Here is a 19,916-nt window from a genome sequence, read left to right on the forward strand (position 1 = left end):
GCACTGGAAGTAACTGTAGCAACCAGACAGAAACTTAGCTCAAATCTTGACCAGATTGCTTTTACCCTGTGCTGGAGAAGGAAATGCATGTCCGTATGCAGGCATTACAACTTACATAAAAGGGGCGGGGGGCAGGCATTTGATGTAGTTTTGAGAGGCCACTTGGGGTGCCTGCATCCCATATCAGAGATCCCGTTTGAGTACCAGCTCTGCTCCTGATTCAAGCTTCCTGTTAATGTGCTTCTTGGGAGGCAGTGGATGATGGCTCAGGCAGTTGGGCTAACATTCATGTGGAAGACCTGAATTGAGTACCTGGCTTCTGGGCATTTGGGTAATGAACCAAGAGGTGAGAGATACCTTTTCTTTCTCTCTCTCTGCCTCTTAAATAGAAATTAATTAATTAATTAATTAAAGTATTTGCAGAAGGAAACGAAGGCATAAAAACTAGTACATTAGCCTTAGTCTGCTGTCCTATACAAGTTCTATGGAAAAAAATTACAGTGTATAAAAAGAAGCAAGGAAAAAAAACCCTATTACTGTTGTCAAGAGACAAAGTAATCAATAGAACAAGCTTCAGATTTGGCAGACATGTTGGAATCATGAAAGAGTTTAAAATAACTATGATGAATATGTTAAAGCATCTAATGGAAAAGGTGGACACATACATGAAAATATGGCTAAATTCAGCATAGAGACGGAAACAAGAAAAAATAGAAGTATATTAATGGAAAACACAGGTGAACTCTTGATAGGCTCACCATAAACTTAAAACAGCTGAGGAAAGAATTTGGGAATTTGAGGATAGGTCAATAGAGATGAATCAAACTGAAATACAAAGAGGAAAAAGCTAATAAATAGAATAGAGCACTGAAAAATGGGGGGGGGGGCAATCTCAAAGGTACTTGCCTTGTTTAACGGTGACCTGAACATTGGCTTTCAGTAGCATTTGACATAGGTTCATTTTCCTTGACAAAATTTGGTTCACATTGTTTTGAGGCCCCAACCTTCTCTTTGGTTTCTTTTTTTTTAACTTTTATTTAATGAATATAAATTTCCAAAGTACAGCTTATGGATTACAATGGCTTCCCCCCCATAACGTCCCTCCCACCCGCAACCCTCCCCTTTCCCACTCCCTCTCCCCTTCCATTCACATCAAGATTCATTTTTGATTCTCTTTATATACAGAAGTTTAGCATACATTAAGTAAAGATTTCAACAGTTTGCTCCCACACAGAAACATAAAGTGAAAAATACTGTTTGAATACTAGTTATAGCATTAAATCTCAATGTACAGCACACTAAGAACAAAGATCCTACATGAGGAGTAAGTGCACAGTGACTCCTGTTGTTGACTTAACAAATTGACACTCTTGTTTATGGCATCAGTAATCACCCTAGGTTCTTGTCATGAGCTGCCAAGGCTATGGAAGCCCCCTGAGTTCACTGACTCTGATCATTTTTAGACAAGGCCATGGTCAAAGTGGAAGTTCTCTCCTCCTCCCTTCAGAGAAAGGTACCTCCTTCTTTGATGACCCGTTCTTTCCACTGGGATCTCACTCGCAGAGATCTTTCATTCATTTAGGGTTTTTTTGTTTGGTTTTTTTTTTTTTTTTTTTTTTTTTTTTTTTTTTTTTTTTTGCCAGAGTGTCTTGGCTTTCCATGCCTGAAATACTCTCATGGGCTTTTCAGCCAGATCCACATGCCTTAAGGGCTGATTCTGATGCCAGAGTGCTGTTTAGGACATCTGCCATTCTATGGGTCTGCTGTGTATCTCACTTCCCATGTTGGATAGTTCTCTCCCTTTTTGATTCTATCAGCTAGTATTTGCACACACTATTCTTGTTTATGTGATCCCTTTGGTTCTTAGTCCTATCATTACAATCAATTGTGAACAGAAATTGATCACTGGGACTGAGATGGCATTGGTACATGCCACCTTGATGGGATTGAATTGGAATCCCCTGGTATGTTTCTAACTCTACCGTTTGAGGTAAGTCAGCTTGAGCATGTCCCGGATTGCACATCTCTTCCCTGTCTTATTCCCACTCTTATATTTAACAGTGATCACTTTTCAGTTAAGTTTCAGCACTTAAGAAGAATTGTATATTGATTACAGTATTCAACCAAAAGTATTAAGTAGAACAAACAAAAAAAATACTAAGAGGGATAACATATTAAGTTGCTCATCAACAGTCAGGGTGAGGGCTGATCAAGTCACCGTTTCTCATAGTGTTCCTTTCACTTTAACAGGTTTCCTTTTTGGTGCTCAGTTAGTTGTCACCTATCAGGGAGAACAAGTGGTATTTGTTCCTTTGGGACTGGCTTATTTCACTCAGCATAATGTTTTCCAAATTCCTAACAGGGATCACTTTTCAGTTAAAATTTATACTGCACTGGTTCCCTTTTTTCAGTCTCTGTTTCAGGTTCGGTTTTCCATTTCCTCTAACTGTTAGTGCTAGAGGGAGCCAGCACTTGATACTTGGTCTCTTCTCTCTTCTACAGGCACTCCCTTGCCACAGGCACTCCCTTGCTTCTGATATCATCTAGTCTCATGTCTTTAAATACCAGTTATACTCTTTTTTAAAAAAATTCATTAATTTATTTGAGAGGCAGGATGAGAGGGAAGGGGGGAGAGAGAGAGAAAGAGAGAGAGGGAGGGAGAGAGAAAGAGAGAGAGAGAGAGAGAGAGTAAGATAGTTTCCATTTGCTGATTCACTCCCCAAACATCCACAATGTAGCCGAGACTGGACCAAGTTGGGAGGCAGGAACTCAGTCTTTCCGGAACTGTATCTTTCCCATGGGTGGCAGGGTTCCAGATGCATGTGCCACTACCTGCTGCCTTCCAGGGTGCGCATTAGTAGGAAGCTGGAATTGGGAATAGAGCTGAAACTTGAATCCAGGCACTCTGAGATGGGAGGCAGGTGTTCTGCTTACATCTTAGCTGCTAGCCCACAAGCCTAGCCCATATTTACACTCCGGTAATTCATGTTTATATCTCCAACCCAGATCTTATTTCTCAACTCCAGACCCATGTATCCAACAGTTTATTGGCATATACTCCTGAATTTCTAGTAGGCATCTCAGAATTCATATGTCTCAAATTAACTCATAAGTCTTTCCTATACATCTGTTTCTCCTATAGCCTTCCCAGTGTCGGCTCTGGTGGCTCCATTCTTCCAATTGCTTAGGCCAAAAATCTTGACATTATTATTGATGTTGTTCTTTCTCTATGTCCCACATGCTAACCATCAGGAAATCCAATTACTCTACTTTAAAAATATATCAATATATCTCAAATTTGATTCTTAGGATGCTCCCATTGTGGACCTAGACACCATCATTTTCTACCTTGGATCATCAACATGTCTTCCTACCAGTCTCCCTGCTTCCATTTTTTTTTTTTTTTTTTTGGACAGGCAGAGTGGACAGTGAGAGAGAGAGAGAGAAAGGTCTTCCTTTGCTATTGGTTCTCCCTCCAATGACTGCCATGGCTGGCGCGCTGTGGCCGGCGCACCGCACCGATCCGAAGGCAGGAGCCAGGTGCTTCTCCTGGTCTCCCATGGGGTGCAGGGACCAAGCACTTGGGCCATCCTCCACTGCCTTCCCGGGCCACAGCAGAGAGCTGACCTGGAAGAGGGGCAACTGGGAAAGAATCCAGCGTCCCAACTGGGACTAGAACCTGGTATGCCAGCGCCGCTAGGTGGAGGATTAGCCTATTGAGCCGCGGCGCCGGCCCCACTTTTAACCTTATCCAATTTTAAGCTCCAAACAGCAGTCAGAGTAGACATTTAAAACACAAACCAAATGATGCCCTCCTCTGGTCAAAACTATCTAGTGGCTCCCCGTAGTCAGATTAAAAACTTGTTAAGGATTGAAATGTGCTCCCCACCCCAAATTCATTTGTAGAAGCCTAGCCCTCAGAACCTTAGAAAGTATCTGTGGCCAGCACTGCTGCTCACTTGGTTAATCCTCCACCTGCGGCGCCAGCACCCCGGGTTCTAGTCCCGGTCGGGGCACCAGATTCTGTCCTGGTTGCCCCTCTTCCAGGCCAGCTCTCTGCTGTGGCTCAGGAAGGCAGTGGAGGATGGCCCAAGTGCTTAGGCCCTGCGCCCGCGTGGGAGACCAGGAGAAAGCACCTGGCTCCTGGCTTTGGATCGGCGCAGCACCGGCTGTGGCGGCCATTTGGGGGGTGAAACAACAAAAGGAAGACCTTTCTCTCTGTCTCTCTCTCACACTGTCTTACTCTGCCTGTTAAAAAATAAAAAAAAAAAAGAAAGTATCTGTATTTCAAAATAGTACCTTTAAGAAAAAAGAGAAAAAAGAGACAAAATTGGTCATATGAGTGGATTGTAACCCAGTGCTCTTGGTGTCCTTATAAAAAGAAGAAATTGGGACAGATAATCCATAAATCCAGTAATTGCCATGCAGACCCACAGTGAGAAGGCAGCTGTCTGCAAGCTGAGGAGAACCAAACCTACTGATTTCCTGGTCTTGGGTTTCTAGTCTCCAGAATTGTGAGAAAAGATATTTTTGTTGTTTTTGTTTGTAATGGAAAACTAATTTAAAGTCCAAACTCTCTCAATGGTCTACAAGGACTGCCATGATTTGGTCACCAATTTCTCGATCATTCATTTCCTATTCCTTCCCCCTCTCTCCTACTGCTCCAGCCATGCTGCTTGGGCGCATGCTCTTTAGGGCCTGTACTTAAGCTGTTGCTGCTGCTTTGACTATGATTTCCCCAAATATATAGATTGGCTGCTTTTTGAAGTCTTGGCTCAGATGTGACTTTCTTAATGAAACCTAGAATGAAAGTCCCATTCACGGATTCCTTCAATTTTCCCTCATCCCTTCTCTAGTACTTACAATCCCATTTTCTCTATTGTATTACCTTCTAACTTACTTTATGAGAGGGTCTTTAAAACATTTGTAAAAAAAGGGTGTTATGAAAAAAATGACTGCATGGATTTCAAAATTTCTAGTACCCAAATAAGTTTATCTTTTAATTGTTTTCCACAAACTTTTTGAAGTTCCTTCACATGTAATTTACTTACTTATTATGCTTTTTACTGTTGTTCTTGAGATTTCTTCACCCTTATCCACCCTGTCCTGTGCCCTAGGGAAATCAACATCTGTTGGTGGTATCAACAGATCTCCCATGCTCGCTGACTTGTAGGTGGGTTCAGCTACATGAAGCACTGTCAAAACAGTGGACATGGGGAAGAGAGATAGAAAGAGTTTAGGGTTGTATTTTCCTAGATTGTTCTATCACTGATATTAAAGAACACCAGACTGGGCCACATAGTGTCCCAAAGTGGGAAAACTCCCAGTCTTACAGAGAGCTCTGGGGAGGCAAGGAGTTTAGGATTGGCGGAATTGCAAAGGCCCAGATGGGTTGGCATCATTTGTAGCAGCACTGTTAGTTGGCAAGGCTGTTGCTTGGTTAATTCTCAGAAGCATATTTGCTAGAGTAACTCTGTTTCTGTTTGAGTTTCAGCGTGAGGGCCTGACCATAGTTGGCTTTCAAAAGTATGTTCACTGAAGTGAGTTTCTGTTGATCCTTTGAACAGCCTTAAAATGAGCTGTGTTGGTTACTTATTTGCAGGGCTATAGCAACAAGTCTTTTTCTAAGCTTTTAATTCTCATGTCTCTGCCATGCTGTGGCTTGTCCTTTTAAGCCTCTATGGTGCTATCCTCTGATTGGAAGCTGGGCTGTTGATTTATGTGCATTCATTCCTTTTGAATGTGCTATCTATTTCCTGGAAGAATCCTGGTATACCTTTTATCTTTTCCTATTAGAATGTAAGTTCTATGAAGATAGGGATTTCTTCCTCCTGTTTTGTTTGTGGATGTATAGAAGTCCCTACAATAGTACTTGACTATACTAGATGCCCAATAAATATTTTCCATTTGACTGATGGGCTGATTCCAGAACTACTATCAAATATAAGTTGTTTCCTTTTACTGCATACTCTGTATCTCCCAGAAACTCTTTAATATTTTTTTCCTTTTATTGGTCTCTGTGTGAATTTCTCATTACAAGCTCCCTGTTATACTTCTCTCTTCAAATCTAGCCCAGAATTTATGTTGTCTATCAGATGTCTTATTTCAGTGATTTTATTTTTATTTTGTCTTAAGTTGTTTTTATTGATCTTATTCTAAGTTCATTTCTGGATATTTTTGGGTCATACTTCTCTGTCCTTTTATGACTACTATGCCTTTCTTTGTCTCATTGAGGATCAGAAACATACTGATATTAAATTTTATATAGTTCATTTTTAAAAAAATTTTATTCGAGAGACAGAGAGAGTGAATGAGAGAGAGAGAGAGAGGGAGGGAGAGAGAGAGAGAGAGAGAGAGAGAGAGAGAAAGGAAGCATGTGAGCACACTTCTATCTGCTGGCTTACTCCCCAAATGCCTACAATGGTCAGGACTACACCATGGCCAGAAGCAGTAGCTGAGAATGCATTCTAGGTGTTTCATGTGTGAATGTCAGAAACCCATTATTTGAGCTATCATTGCTACCTCTTAGGTTCTGCTTTGGCAGGAAGCTGGAGTCAGGAGCCAGAGCAAAAATCAAACCCAGGCAGTCCAATGTGATACATATGTGTCTTAATTGCTAAGCTAATCCTATATAGTTTAATTTTTATTTTACTTGGATTGATTTTATCTCCTGATTATAATTTTTTCTGTTTTTTGTCATTTTTAGTTTTCTTAGTTTCATGCATGTGTTTGGAATTTTGCATGTAGGTTTATTTTGAATTGGAATTTTCTTCTTTCTTTGTTTTCCTTGATCTCTCTCTCTCTCTCTCTGGGATCACCACACCCTTAATAGCTGTTTTATGAATGCCTAAACCCAATATTCCAGGAATTGCTAATACAGAACCAAGTCTTATATTGGAAGCTTGGAATTTAGCCCTTTGGTGATAGCCAAGAGAAAGAAAACCATATCACTAAGCAGCGAGTTTGGTCCTGTGTTTGAGACTATATCTGCATTGACCCACTATTATAGATACATGTTTATAAAAAAGGCATAGACTCACGAAGTGGTCATTTGAAGCATCTCAGTCTTACAGAAAACCATTTTCCCCATTGCTGTGTTTGAGTGGTGAACCTGATTCAGGTTCCAGAAAATCCACAGCTTCAACTTATTTCCTGATTTGTATTTCTGTTGTGTTCTTGCGTCATAAAAATGCTGATCTTTTATTTGTTTGTGGCTAGGCCCTATCTAATTTCTTCTTTTATATTTTATCAATCATTACTTTGTAATTAGAGGAGAGGAATGTGCCTCAAGCAGAGATTTCTAATCTATCTTGACTGGAAGACAAATATTCTCCCACAGCATAATTTTTACTGGGGGCATGATATTTTGTTGTGACAATTGCAGATTAAACACTGCAGACTGAACAATTCTACTTCCTGCCCAAATGTCACAACATGACTATTATAAGCCTATTTAAAATGTACACTCTCAGTGCCCTTTTCCCTTTCTCTGCTTTGTTTTTCTTCATAGAATTTGCTTACACATTTTGTTTACTATATATCTTCTTTCACTAGAGTATAAACCCCATGAAGACAAGGAATTTTACTATTTTATTCATGTCTACATGCTCAGCACCTAGGGCAGTGCTTGATATACCAGAAGGTGTCTGCATGCTGGCTGTATAAGTGGTTGAATAAATAAAGGGATAAGGAGGCCTAAACCACAGTCATTAACAATGAGAGCATAAACAAATGCTGGTAAGAAAAGTCAGCATAATATCCTGGGCACTGAAAAAATGATCAACCAGAAGTGACTGGGAGAGACCCCAAAGACAGCTACAGTCCTTTGCCCTTCTTTCCATCTGTCCATTGCAATGTGACTGAAGATCCCTCCGTAAGAGGTAGAGTCTGTTTCCCCATTTCTTGAATGTGGACTGCGCTTGCCATTGGCTGTGACCAACACAAAGGGCTAGAAGTGAAATCCAGATCCTCGTACGGTGGGGGAAAGCAAGGAAAAGCAAGTAGATTCCTCCTGCCGTACCCCCAATGGAATTAGTGCTCTTGTGTTCATTGACAGTAGAGGTACATGGTTCAGTTCTTTAAAAAGAATATGCAGAACTCTGTGTCTTTTTCCTTCCATGTATCCAAACAACCATTCCTCTACCAGCTTGCATAAGACAGGAGGTTTACTTTCTGAAGAGGTCACTGGACTCAGATCCACCAGCAACATTAGGATCTAGCGGTAGGGAAGAATCTTGCCAAAAACAATGAAAAGTCACTGAACTTACTGGTAAAATTCTAAGTTCCTGCCTTGGCATCCATGACAATAGCAGCCAGTCTGAAACCTTTAAAATAAGGTTAAGATATTGGGGAAAACCTGACCTGTTGGTGGAAAAGAATTTACACATATGAGCAGCTGCTACCCAGTGATCCTTCAGTGAAATCTACCAATTGGCAAGTTCTGTCCCCACACACAGAGGATTCCTTGTCAGGATTTAAGTAGGAAATTCCAGTCAAGGATCATCAGTTAGGAGAGGAAAATATTTTTTAAAGATTTATTTATTTATTTGAAAGTCCAAGTTATACAAAGAGAGGAGAGGCAGAGAGAGAGAGAGGTCTTCCATCCGATGGTTCACTCCCCAATTGGCCGCAATGGCCAGAGCTGCACTGATCCAAAGCCAGGAGCCAGGAGCTTCCTCTGGGCCTCCCACGTGGGTGCAGGGGCCCAAGGACCTGGGCCATCTTGTACTGCTTTCCCAGGCCATAGCAGAGAGGTGGATAGGAAGTGGAGCAGCCGGATCCTGAACCAGCTCCCATATGGAATGCCAGCATTGCAGGTGGCTGCTTAACCCACTACGCCAGAGCACCAGCCCCAGGTGAGGAAAATCTTTAACATGAAATCCAGAGACCAAAGCAGATAAACAGAGAAAAGATAGACAGACAAAATAGAGACAATAAAGGAAGTAGAAGAAAGCTTTAAAGACATGAAAATTAATACCTAATATGAGAAAATATTGTATCATTGAAACCAAACAAACACATGACTTAAAAAGGAATAAACAGAAAATAAGAACAAGCTTTTGGAAATAAAATATTAGATGACAGAAATAAAATTTCAGTGGGAAAACTGAAAGGTGAAGTTGAGGAAAATTTCTCAAAGAGCAGAACAGAAAGACAAATAGATGAGGAAATAGAAAAAATATGAAGATTTGGGAAATTCAGAGCCCTGCACAGGCAGTCTTATTAATGCCAGTAGGATAGGTCTGTCCCTCCCTGGTCCAGCCCACTGGACTTCAGGGACCTCAGGCAACACCCAAGTCTCCACCACTCTGCTCCAGCCCAGCTCCCTCTCAGTTTTTTAATATCCTCTCTCCCACCACAGGACCTTTTTGTGGCTATTTTTATTTTCCCAAATGGTCTTCCATCTCCTCTTTCCCTTCTCATCCCTGAGATCTATCTCAGTAACTGTTTTTTCGAGATCCTTCCATGACTTGTCTAACTACTTTAGACCCCCTACCGCATGCTCATGGCATCATGTCCCACTTCCTTATTGTACGTGTTGCTCTGGCTATTTAACTGCTTTGTAATTTTCAGTCTCAATCTTCCCTCAATCCCCACCCACCACGCAGAGTGGGCTTCATCCAGGAAGGGGCCAGGTCTGTGCTCACGTTTTGTAGCACTTGCCACAGGACATGACACTTAGAAGGGGCTCAATAAATGCTGGCAAAATAAATGAATTAAAGGAGAAAAATATATGAGGCTTAAAATAGCGTTCTGTAATATCCAAGTATATCTAATCAGAATTTAATGTCTTAATATTAAAACTATTTCTGATTTTTGCAATTAGCAAGAGTTCTTTCAATGAACATCCTTGAAACTAAATTTGCTGTGATAATTTCCTGGGGACAAAATGACAGAATGGAATTGCTAGATTAAAATATATAAACACTTTGAAGTCTTTTGATATGTGTCGCCAACCAGAAATATTGATTCAATTTATAATGCCAGGATATGAGAACAATTGTTTAGGAATTTTTCTTAAATCAAATCATCCTTGTTTCAGTCGATCTGGTAATGAGTTTCCATTGTGTCAACAATAGGTAGTGGAATTGGCAGTTGTAATTTTCTTTAATTCCCCAACAGGATTAGGCAAATTGTCATTGTATAAAATCCTGAGCTGTCTTGGTACATACTGCTTTGTTCTAAAGATCAAAAAGGCTGAGTGAGAATTCAGAGAAATCCAGTTTTTCCTGGACAAAAACTCTGTGACACCCAGCTTTCTTAGTTTCATCATTGCTATTTTAGTATTTGTTTATTTCTAGATACAGCATATTTTGGACCTCTCTTTTTATCAGACTTATGCCAAAAGTATTTCATTGCATATAAAAGTGATTGAGTTCTGACCAAACCTATGTTAGAAGAAAGAAATTGATTATATTAGGCAAAAGAAAAAGGTGACTCAGTAAAGAAAAGCAGGTTCCCTACACCTCCAGGTATTTGTTTTCCTTAATAACTTTTTGGGGAAAAATGACTGATTGCACATGAAAAATTACGCTCAACAGTCAGTACCTGGTCTCTGTGTTATCGACCAACCAGAAACTTTTAACCTAGTTCATTTAATAACAGGAAGGGTCAATGTTGATGGCCCTGTCCAAATGGGAAAATTGATGTTTTCACGGATAAGGTCATTTTGTTTGTTGTTTTGCAATTGTTTTGTTAGAAAACAACTGCTTTGCCTATTCTACATTGGTTACCAAATCTGAACACAGCAAGCAATTCTTCATCATGCTGGATTATAAGATGAAAATTTCCAGGACAGAATGATAGGATACAAGAGGCTAAGAGGCTATATCCAGTTGTCTAGGAGACAAACTTGAACAGTACTTCCTATTACTGTTAGACTGGATGGAGACTTAAAGAATTCAAAGCAAAATAGAGCAAACCAAAAATCAAATAACCCCAAAAACCTACTCGCACAAATAATAAAAAACAAACAAAAGACCTTACCAAACAAGCATCAATATTGTCAAACTATTCTCCTTGATCCTAAAATACCAGTGACTTGTGATTTTGTACTTTTAGAAATGCTGTTCCTCATTTCCCTTGTTCTTCAGCTTCCTTCTTTCCAGCTGTGGTTCTCATCATTCTGCCGAAACTGTTACTGTACCTACATGGGAGACCAGGATAAGTACCTGGTTCCTGCCATCGGATCAGCACGGTGTGCCGGCCACAGCGCACTGGCCGCAGCAGCCATTGGAGGGTGAACCAATGCAAAGGAAGACCTTTCTCTCTGTCTCTCACTGTCCACTCTGCCTGTCAAAAAATAAAAATAAAAAAATTATATTTATTCATTTATTTGAAAGGCAGAATTACAGAGAGGCAGAAGCAGAGAGAGGGAGAGATGTCTTCCATCCGCTGGTTCACTACCCAGATGGCCGCAATGGCTGGAGCTGTGCTGATCTGAAACCAGGAGCCAGGAACCTCTTCCAGGTCTCCCATGCAAGTGCAGGGGCCAAGCAGAGAGCTGTATCAGAAGTGGAGCAGCCAGAACTCGAACTGGTGCCCATATAGGATGCCAGCACTGTAGGCAGTGGCTTTACCCACTATGCCACAGCACCTGCCCATAAGGTAGTTTTGATTCATGATTGGTTGAGTTTGAAGATGCTTGAATACACAGATGTGGAACCCATGGATACAGAGGACCCACAGTATAGGAGAGAAGGTAGATCCCCAAAGGATCAAGATCTGGAGTGAAAAGAACAGAGAAGTAGAGGTGGATGTTTGTAGATTGTGAAATGAAGGATTAGGGGGAATTTATCACTCATTTTCCTTACTTAAGTATTAAATAAGGCTAAGGGGAAGAGGAAAGGAGTTGAATAAAAAACACTTACGGAAGTTGGGTTGGTGAAGATTTGGAATGAAAGAGGGGAAGGACAAATAAAGCACTTCTCCATCCCTGGTGCTCAGTTGTGAGTTTAGAGGTAAAAGGCCAAATCTTCATTTGTAACTTATCAGCACCAAGCACACTGCCCAACATGTTGGAGGTCCTCAAAGAAATGCAGCCAAAAAACCCACTGCCATTCATTATTTGACTCATCGTTTTGGCATTGAGTGGTTGAGGTTTTTCCCTTTCTCTTAAAATAATCAGCTTGCCCTAGATCCACCCTTTCTTGTTCTCTATAAAAGTTGTTATTAAAAGAAACAAAAACAAAATCCAGTTCTCACTTGGAACACAATATTCCAACACACCCAGGAAGCAAATTATTTTAAGAGAAAGAGAAATAAATAATATTTAAGAGAAAGAGAAATAAATAATATTTATTTATTTAAACTAGTAAATAATGCAAAAATATGTGAACAAGTTAAAAATGTCCTCCATCTTCATGCCTATCCACTGCAGATGAAGCTAACAGCTTAAATGTATTCTTAATGCTTTTCAATATGGTTATGCAAGGTATGAAGCCCTGTAGAGGACTTTCTTGTGACTGGCATTTTGCTAAGACAACTCTGCAACTGGTGTTTATAGTTGTATAATATGTCACATATTTTCCCCAGATTGATTACTATAGACCTAATCATATATTCCGATGTACAAAGGGATCTCAAACACTTCATGGAAAAAATGGAAGTAAAATATAAGTTGAATTTGATGCACAAAAGAATTCATGAATAGTGTTTTTCATAATATGCATTTTCTATGAATTTCTGATGATATCTTGTGTTCCCTATTCATGAATGCTCTGGTTTGCTAGTTTTCTGATTCTTTTTTTTTTTTTTTTTGACAGGAAGAGTGGACAGTGAGAGAGAGAGACAGAGAGAAAGGTCTTCCTTTGCTGTTGGTTCACCCTCCAATGGCCACTACGGCCAGTGCATTGCAGCCAGCGCACTGCACTGATCCAAAGCCAGGAGCCAAGTGCTTCCTCCTGGTCTCCCATGAGGAGCAGGGCCCAAGCACTTGGGCCATCTTCCACTGCCCTCCCGGGCCACAGCAGAGAGCTGGACTGGAAGAGGAGCAACCGGGACAGAATCTGGTGCCCTGACCGGGACTATGAACCCGGTGTGCCGGCGCCGCAAGGCAGAGGATTAGCCTACTGAGCCGCGGTGCAGGGTTTCTGATTCATTTTTAAAGTTTTATTTGTTTATTTATTTTAAAGGCAGAGTTATAGAAGAAGAGATAGAGAAAAGACAGAGAAAGATGGAGAAACAGAGAGATCTTCCATCTCCTAGTTCACTCTCTACATGCCTGCAACAGCCAGGTTTGGGCCAGGCCAAACTCAGTGGGGCAAGAACTTCATTTGGAGCTCCCAGAAGGGTAGCAGGGACTCACGTATTTGGATCATCATTTTTTGCTTCTCAGGTGCGTTAGCAGGAAGCTGGATTGCAAACAGAAGTAGGAATATATTCCAGGTACTCTGATATAAGATGCAAATATCCTAAGTGGTAGCTTTACCCCTGGGCCATAATGCCTGCCTTCTAGTTTCTTGTTTGAAAGCCACAACAATACCTGTAGAGGTACCTTTTCATGCTGTTCTGTTTCTTTCTCTTTCATAGTATCCCCAGAAATGTGCTTCTGGTGGCTGAAATGAGTAAGCTCATTCTAGACATCAGGAGAAAGTGTTTCCAAAGTAGTAAGTGCATCACAGCGTACGGAGGGGGTAATAGAGTGATAGAGATCTAAAGTGGACCCTGGATTTGCTGTGTGTTGGGAAAACCTCAGTGTTTTCCTCTTTTCCCTTTAAATGGAATTAATAATAGTTTCCCTGTTATCAGAATAGCTTTTCAGTATTTGTGCTACACACCCTTTTAAGTTCATTGGATAGAGTGCTATTTGTGTATTATATATACATGCAGGTATATTATGTGTATGATACAAATGACTGGTCGGTCCATATGCTCCATTCTTGTTTCGTGTAATTGCTTACTTTATGGAATTTTCAAAGGGTTCTTCTCTTCTGCTCAAAAATTCACTTGGAGAATATTGGTGCTCATTTGTCCTTAGGTGACAATTTTCTGCCAAGGGTCTGACTCACACTGCTCCATGCTTCCTCCCAATCCTCTCGACCCCAGGAGATGTTGAATTCTGCCAATGTCTATTGAGGTTCCCAAAACTATGTTTGTGTGTAGAACCACACATTTCTCTTGAGTCACTCCTTCACTTTCTGGACCTGTTCTCGTTCTAATCATAGGGCTCCAAATTCAGTCCATGAGGCTGGATGGAAAGCAGATACCAATCACTCTTTGCATTGTCTGCTTCTGCTTTTGGTCTTCTGATTATCTGCTACCAAACTCCTGTTCTGAGATAAATTTTGGAACCAAAGTTTACATGCACATGAAAGAAAGCAAATGGGCTTACTTAGAAGGGGAGGCATTTAATCCCAAGTGCTGTGTTCTATGTGTACTTATGAGATATAGCCATATTCCATGTTCTGGAATACACTAATTTTTTTAAAAAAAATTTATTTATTTGAAATGCAGAGTTACAGAGAGGCAGAGAGAGAAAGAGAGAGAGAGAGAGAGAGAAGTCAGAAAGTCTTCTATCCGCTGATTCATTCTCCAGGTAGCCACAATGGCCAGAGCTGTGCCAGTCTGAAGCCAGGAAACGGGAGTTTCTTCCAGGCCTCCCACATGAGTGCAGGGGCCCAAGGACTTGGGCCATCTTCTACTGCTTTCCCAGGCCACAGCAGAGAGCTGGATGGGAAGTGGAGCAGCCCGGTCTCAAAGGAGCATTGAAGCATGGCATCCATATCGAATGCCAGCACTGCAGGAGGTGGCTCTACCCAGTACACCACTGCACCAGCCCCAGAATGCACTGTTCTTTAAATAAATATGAAAGCTTTGCAAATGAAGGATAACACCAAGAGGGAGGGAGGAAGGAAGGAGGGAGAAAAAAAAAAAAAAGGGAATTACTGCTTTCACTGCACCTATACAGTGGAAGGATTCTTCTCCTACTTGTTGGCATTTCATATGCAAACACACATTTGGGAGGATAATGTAAAGAAAAAAGTATTACCAAGGAGGGATTTTAAAACATCTTCAGAGACTGATCAGTCTCTAGAAATTATTAATCAAAGGGAAAAAAACGTACTTCCCAGGTTTGGTCTTAATCCAAATATAAAGCACTTACATAATTAAAAAAAATTCCTCATGCCAATTTGAGCCTGGGAAGAAGAGAAAATTTATTTTTATGCAGAGGGGGACTTTTCAAGCAGGTGTTTTTTTTTTTTTTTTTTTACAGGCAGAGTGGACAGTGAGAGAGAGAGAGAGAGAAAGGTCTTCCTTTTGCTGTTGGTTCACACTCCAATGGCCGCTGCACCGTGCCTATCCAAAGGCAGGAGCCAGGAGCCAGGAGCCAGGTGCTTCTCCTGGTCTCCCATGAGGAGCAGGGCCCAAGCACTTGGGCCATCCTCCACTGTACTCCTGGGCCACAGCAGAGAGCTGGCCTGGAAGAGGGGCAACCGGGACAGAATCCGGTGCCTCGACCGGGACTAGAACCCGGTGTACCGGCGCTGCAAGGCGGAGGATTAACCTATTGAGCCGCGGTGCCAGCCTTTCAAGCAGGTTTAAGACAATTTGCTGCTGAAGTCTAAAACTTGGATTTGTAGGGTCGTGATTATAGGATTCAGACTTAAACCTGAAAAACAAATGTGAAAGAAGCAGTCAGCAATGGAAAATGTCTTTCCAGATCATAAAGTGAACTGAAAATATATCTGTAAAAATTGAAAGTGGGAATGTGAAAGGAGGAGGAAGAAGGGTTGGAGTTCAGGTGGGAGGGAGGCTAGGGGGGACAGTATCACTATGTTCCTAAACCTGTATAAGTGAAATACACGAAACTTGTATAACTAAAATAAAATTAAATACACACACACACACCACCAAATAAAAAATTCATATCAAACTGGAAAAAAAGGAGTCCCTGTTGGGAAATGAATTAATAAATTAAAAAAAAAGAAAAAAGAGAAGAAAATACCCTTCCAGACTCTTTAGGGAATGGATCTACATGGGCAGTATGCATCTTGCCCGCAGAAGAGTCCCTCTACAAGCTCATCCCATGTTCTTGAAACTCCTAGACTCTGACTTTGGGTGCCTGGAGGGTGCTTCCAATACTGGGCAGATGAGCTCTGCTCAGCCTTCTCCCAGGAATAGCTTTTTTCTGGCTTTAGTGAGAGGTTAAGGGACTGGCATTGCAATGTGAGGTGTAAAGCTGCTTCCCGCATCCCCTATGGGCACCTGTTCTTATCCAGGCTGTTCCACTTCTGACCCAACTCCTTGCTAATGGCCTGGGAAAAGCAACAGAAGATGGCCCTAGTGCTTGGGTCCCTGCCACCCATGCAGGAAGCCCAGATGAAGCTCCTGGTCTCAGCTTGACCCATCCTGGGATATTGTGAGTATCTGAGGAGTGAACCAGTGGATGGAAGATCTCTATCTCTCTGTTTCTCTCTGTAATTCTGACTTCCAAATCAATCAATCAATTTAAAAAAAGAGGTTGAATTGAATCTTGTTCCTCTTTTACACAACTTCTAAGAAATAGCTGGAATCATTCATGAAGAAGGGCCTTAGAAAAACTTTAGGATCACCTTGCTTTTAGAATTGTAAATTTGTCTCTCTGCTGTGGCCTGGGAGTGCAGTGGAGGATGGCCCAAGTGCTTGGGCCCTGCACCCCATGGGAGACCAGGAGAAGCACCTGGCTCCTGCCATCGGATCAGCACGGTGCGCCGGCCGCAGCGCGCCGACCGCGGCGGCCATTGGAGGGTGAATCAACGGCAAAGGAAGACCTTTCTCTCTGTCTCTCTCTCTCTCACTGTCCACTCTGCCTGTCAAAAAAAAAAAAAAAAAGAATTGTAAATTTGTTAAATACAAATTTAGTATATGAGCGAATCCTCCATGTATGCAGGTATGTAAGGAAGTCACCTGTCTTTATTTACATCAAATCAAATCTGACTCAAAGCAACGCCTCCTCCATCTCCTCATATGTCATGTCAGTAGGAAGAGTGTGCTTAGTCAAGTGATTCCCACATCCCTACCCTAGGACTGTACAAGAATGATATTCAGAACATAGAAGATGTGACCCTGATATTCAGCCTGTTATTGTTATTCAGAGTTCCATCATCAAGATCTTATGATCTCTGGAAGATGGGTGGCTTAGAATGGGTTTAAGGGAAATATGATGACCAAAAAATACAGATTGGAACCATAGTGCCCCCTTATCCACAGGGAAAATATCCCAAGACTCCCAGTGAAGCCTGAAACCATGGATATTTCCAAACCCTATAAGAGGATATAATATGTTTTTCCTGCACATAAATATCTATGATAAAAGTTAATTTATAAAGTAGGCACAGTAAGATATTAACAATAATATCTGATAATAAAATAGAATAATTATAACAACATTCTATAGTAAAAGTTATATGAATGTGTCTCTCTCAAAATATTTTATTGAACCATAATTTTGGATCATGGTTGACAGTAGGTAACTGAGACCATGAAAAGCAAAGCTGTAGATATGGTAAAACGACTGTGTCTCCATCAGAGATCCTGCCACAGCAGGGTGAAGGTATGGTCTTGATGATTCCACTGTCCATACTGTTCCTGGCAGAATAAGAATTTGAACTCAGGCAGTTTCACCTCAGGGCCTATTTGGAGTGAAGTTGTTGATCCACTCATCACATTGTAGGCACTGTTTTCTGAAGGGGATCTGGATAAGAAGTCAGGAGCTGAGCGTCTAGTGAGATACTCTTCCCTCCTGTATGGTTGTCTTTGATATGGCCTCCTCTGTCCTTGTCCTTTGCTTATTCATTCAACAAATCTTTATTGAACAGCTACAATGTATCAGGCTCTAGGCTATGCACTCAGGATATACCAGTGATCAAAACAAAGATTCTTGCCTTTGTGAAGTTTACATTCCAGCAGAGGAAAATAAAAGAAGTAATAAATGTAGTAAATGCATAAATTATGTGTATTTGGTCATAAATACTACTGAAAAAAGAGAAGGAAGGGCAGGGTAAGTGCAACGCAGAGTGTGGGCCTGGAGGGCAGGCTACAGCTTTAAATAGAGCAATCTGAGCGGGCCCCACTCACAAGGTGAAGTTGAGCAAAGGTATGAAGGTGGTGGCCTAGCTGGCCATTTAGACCCCCAGGGATGAGCATTCTGGGCATGGGGAATAACAATGGCTAAGGTGGGATTGTGAATGGTAGACAGCAATGAGTGGAATGAGACAGGGGGACAACAGGACTTCAATAAGGCAGCTTGGGAAAGTGGAGCAGGATCTTGTCACAGGCTGTAATTCTTTTATAGAGCTCATTTTGCCATCAAACTATCTACTTCTTCATTCAAGATGTGTCTAGTACTTATTTTTTTGCTAGCATTGGAGGTACTCAATAATTACTGATTAAATTTTTTTTAAAAAAATGTAAAACCTTTTTGGGGGGTTATCTGAGCATGGGTCTACCTAGTGATAAGGAGGTAGATGGATGAAACTCCCCTTTGCAGTTTTGAATTCCTGGCAGTCCTTGTACTTAGTGCTGAGTTACGGTGGAACATTTTTGTTTACATTCAGATCTCTGCTTGTTCTATTGGCAGAGCCTCAGTCAGTCAGGTTGGAGCAAGAAGTTACAGGTTCAATAATGTGCCTTGATTCAATAAGACACTCAAAGCTCACATTCCATGTGATAAAAACAAAAAAAAAAAAACAAAAAAACAAAAAAACAGACTTAACGATGGATGGCACTTAGTTAAAAAAAAGGGGGGGATCATGGATAAAGATGTCTCTACTGAAAAAAAAATAGCATTTTTGTTGAATATTTAGACAAACGGAGCAGCTGAAAATGGTCATTGTGGAAATTTGTCTGATTTTCCCTGTAGAGACACCTTCACTTGGTGATATATAGATGCTTGAAATGGACATTTTCACAGCCAGTCTAATAAGGAGAAACTCAACAGGTGCCACTGCCATCCAAACCATGAACATAATCTCTGTCCCCAAGTCTCACTTCTAGTAAACTTTATGCAAGCTGTGATAACTCGCTTTCTGAAGGGGATCTGGACAAGAAGTTGGGGCTGAGCATCTGTTACTTTTCTCTTTGAACCATGAAAGAAATGTGAGGAGCATGTTGGCAAAAGGGAGACTGCCCTTCAGGGTCTGCTGAGAGTTGGTTGTCTGTCTTTGTCCTGTACACAATGACAATCTGTAAAGGATCACATTCCTGGAAGGCGGGTAATGAAATTCTGAAACCATCTAAATATGATACACCTCTTGGGCAGTCTCACATATGGTAAAATTGTTAGACATTTTCCCATCACCAGATTATACATTAGCATGTATGTGGATCTATGGCAAAAATGGAGGAAAAGAATTCTTGAAATTTAAGTGTCTCTCGACATATGGCAAATCCATCTGATACGTGGTTAGCCTTTTTTCAAAACTGCACTCTCTGGGGCAAAAACATTGATTCTTCCCAGCATGGCCTGGACACCAATGAATCATTTGCTCTGTATAACTGAACTTTGCCTTGGAACAAAGTTCCAAAGGCTCCCAGTGGCAGTTTGTTTTTCGCTGAGCACATTTCAGAGTTGTAGTTCACGTTGTTTGCTTTTCCCCTCCTTGAATGCCATGGAGCAGTTTACTAGAGCAGAACTGCCTTTATGTGTCCCGTTCCCTTTCATGTCTGTTTCTGGCTGGCTCTTCAATAGTGCGGCTGTTGGCATGAGCTGCGATGCGCCGGTAACTGGGCAAGCAATTAGGACAGCAGACAAGCCTGCCTTCTTGCAGCAAGGTTCCCTGGCCTCTGTGAACACAGTTGGCCAAACAATGAAGTGCACAGGAAGAAACCAAACAGTAAGTCACTTCTTTCTTGAAAAGAAAGGAACTTAAGATATTGCTAAATCTTGCCATCTTGTAGCTTAGGACAAGATGCTACAGGAGCCAACTGCTACAGCA

At 41.3% G+C, this 19,916-nt stretch overlaps 1 long non-coding RNA gene across 3 annotated transcripts in view; it reads left to right on the forward strand.

The window, feature by feature from the left end:
• Positions 1 to 19,916, forward strand: part of LOC103348315 (uncharacterized) — a 167,553-nt gene that overhangs the window by 106,474 nt on the left and 41,163 nt on the right. For 2 of the 3 annotated variants that reach the window (XR_016216863.1, XR_016216865.1), the window contains exon 1: positions 19,610 to 19,814. The exons of the other annotated variant lie outside the window; for it this stretch is intronic. This is a non-coding gene — a long non-coding RNA (uncharacterized LOC103348315). Of the gene's footprint in view, positions 1 to 19,609; positions 19,815 to 19,916 lie in introns of those variants that run through there. 3 annotated transcript variants of the gene reach the window in all.

This window comes from Oryctolagus cuniculus, chromosome 11 (assembly GCF_051225735.1).
Source record: "Oryctolagus cuniculus isolate XC-2025 breed Fujian yellow rabbit chromosome 11, ASM5122573v1, whole genome shotgun sequence".
NCBI classification, from domain to species: Eukaryota; Metazoa; Chordata; class Mammalia; order Lagomorpha; family Leporidae; genus Oryctolagus; species Oryctolagus cuniculus.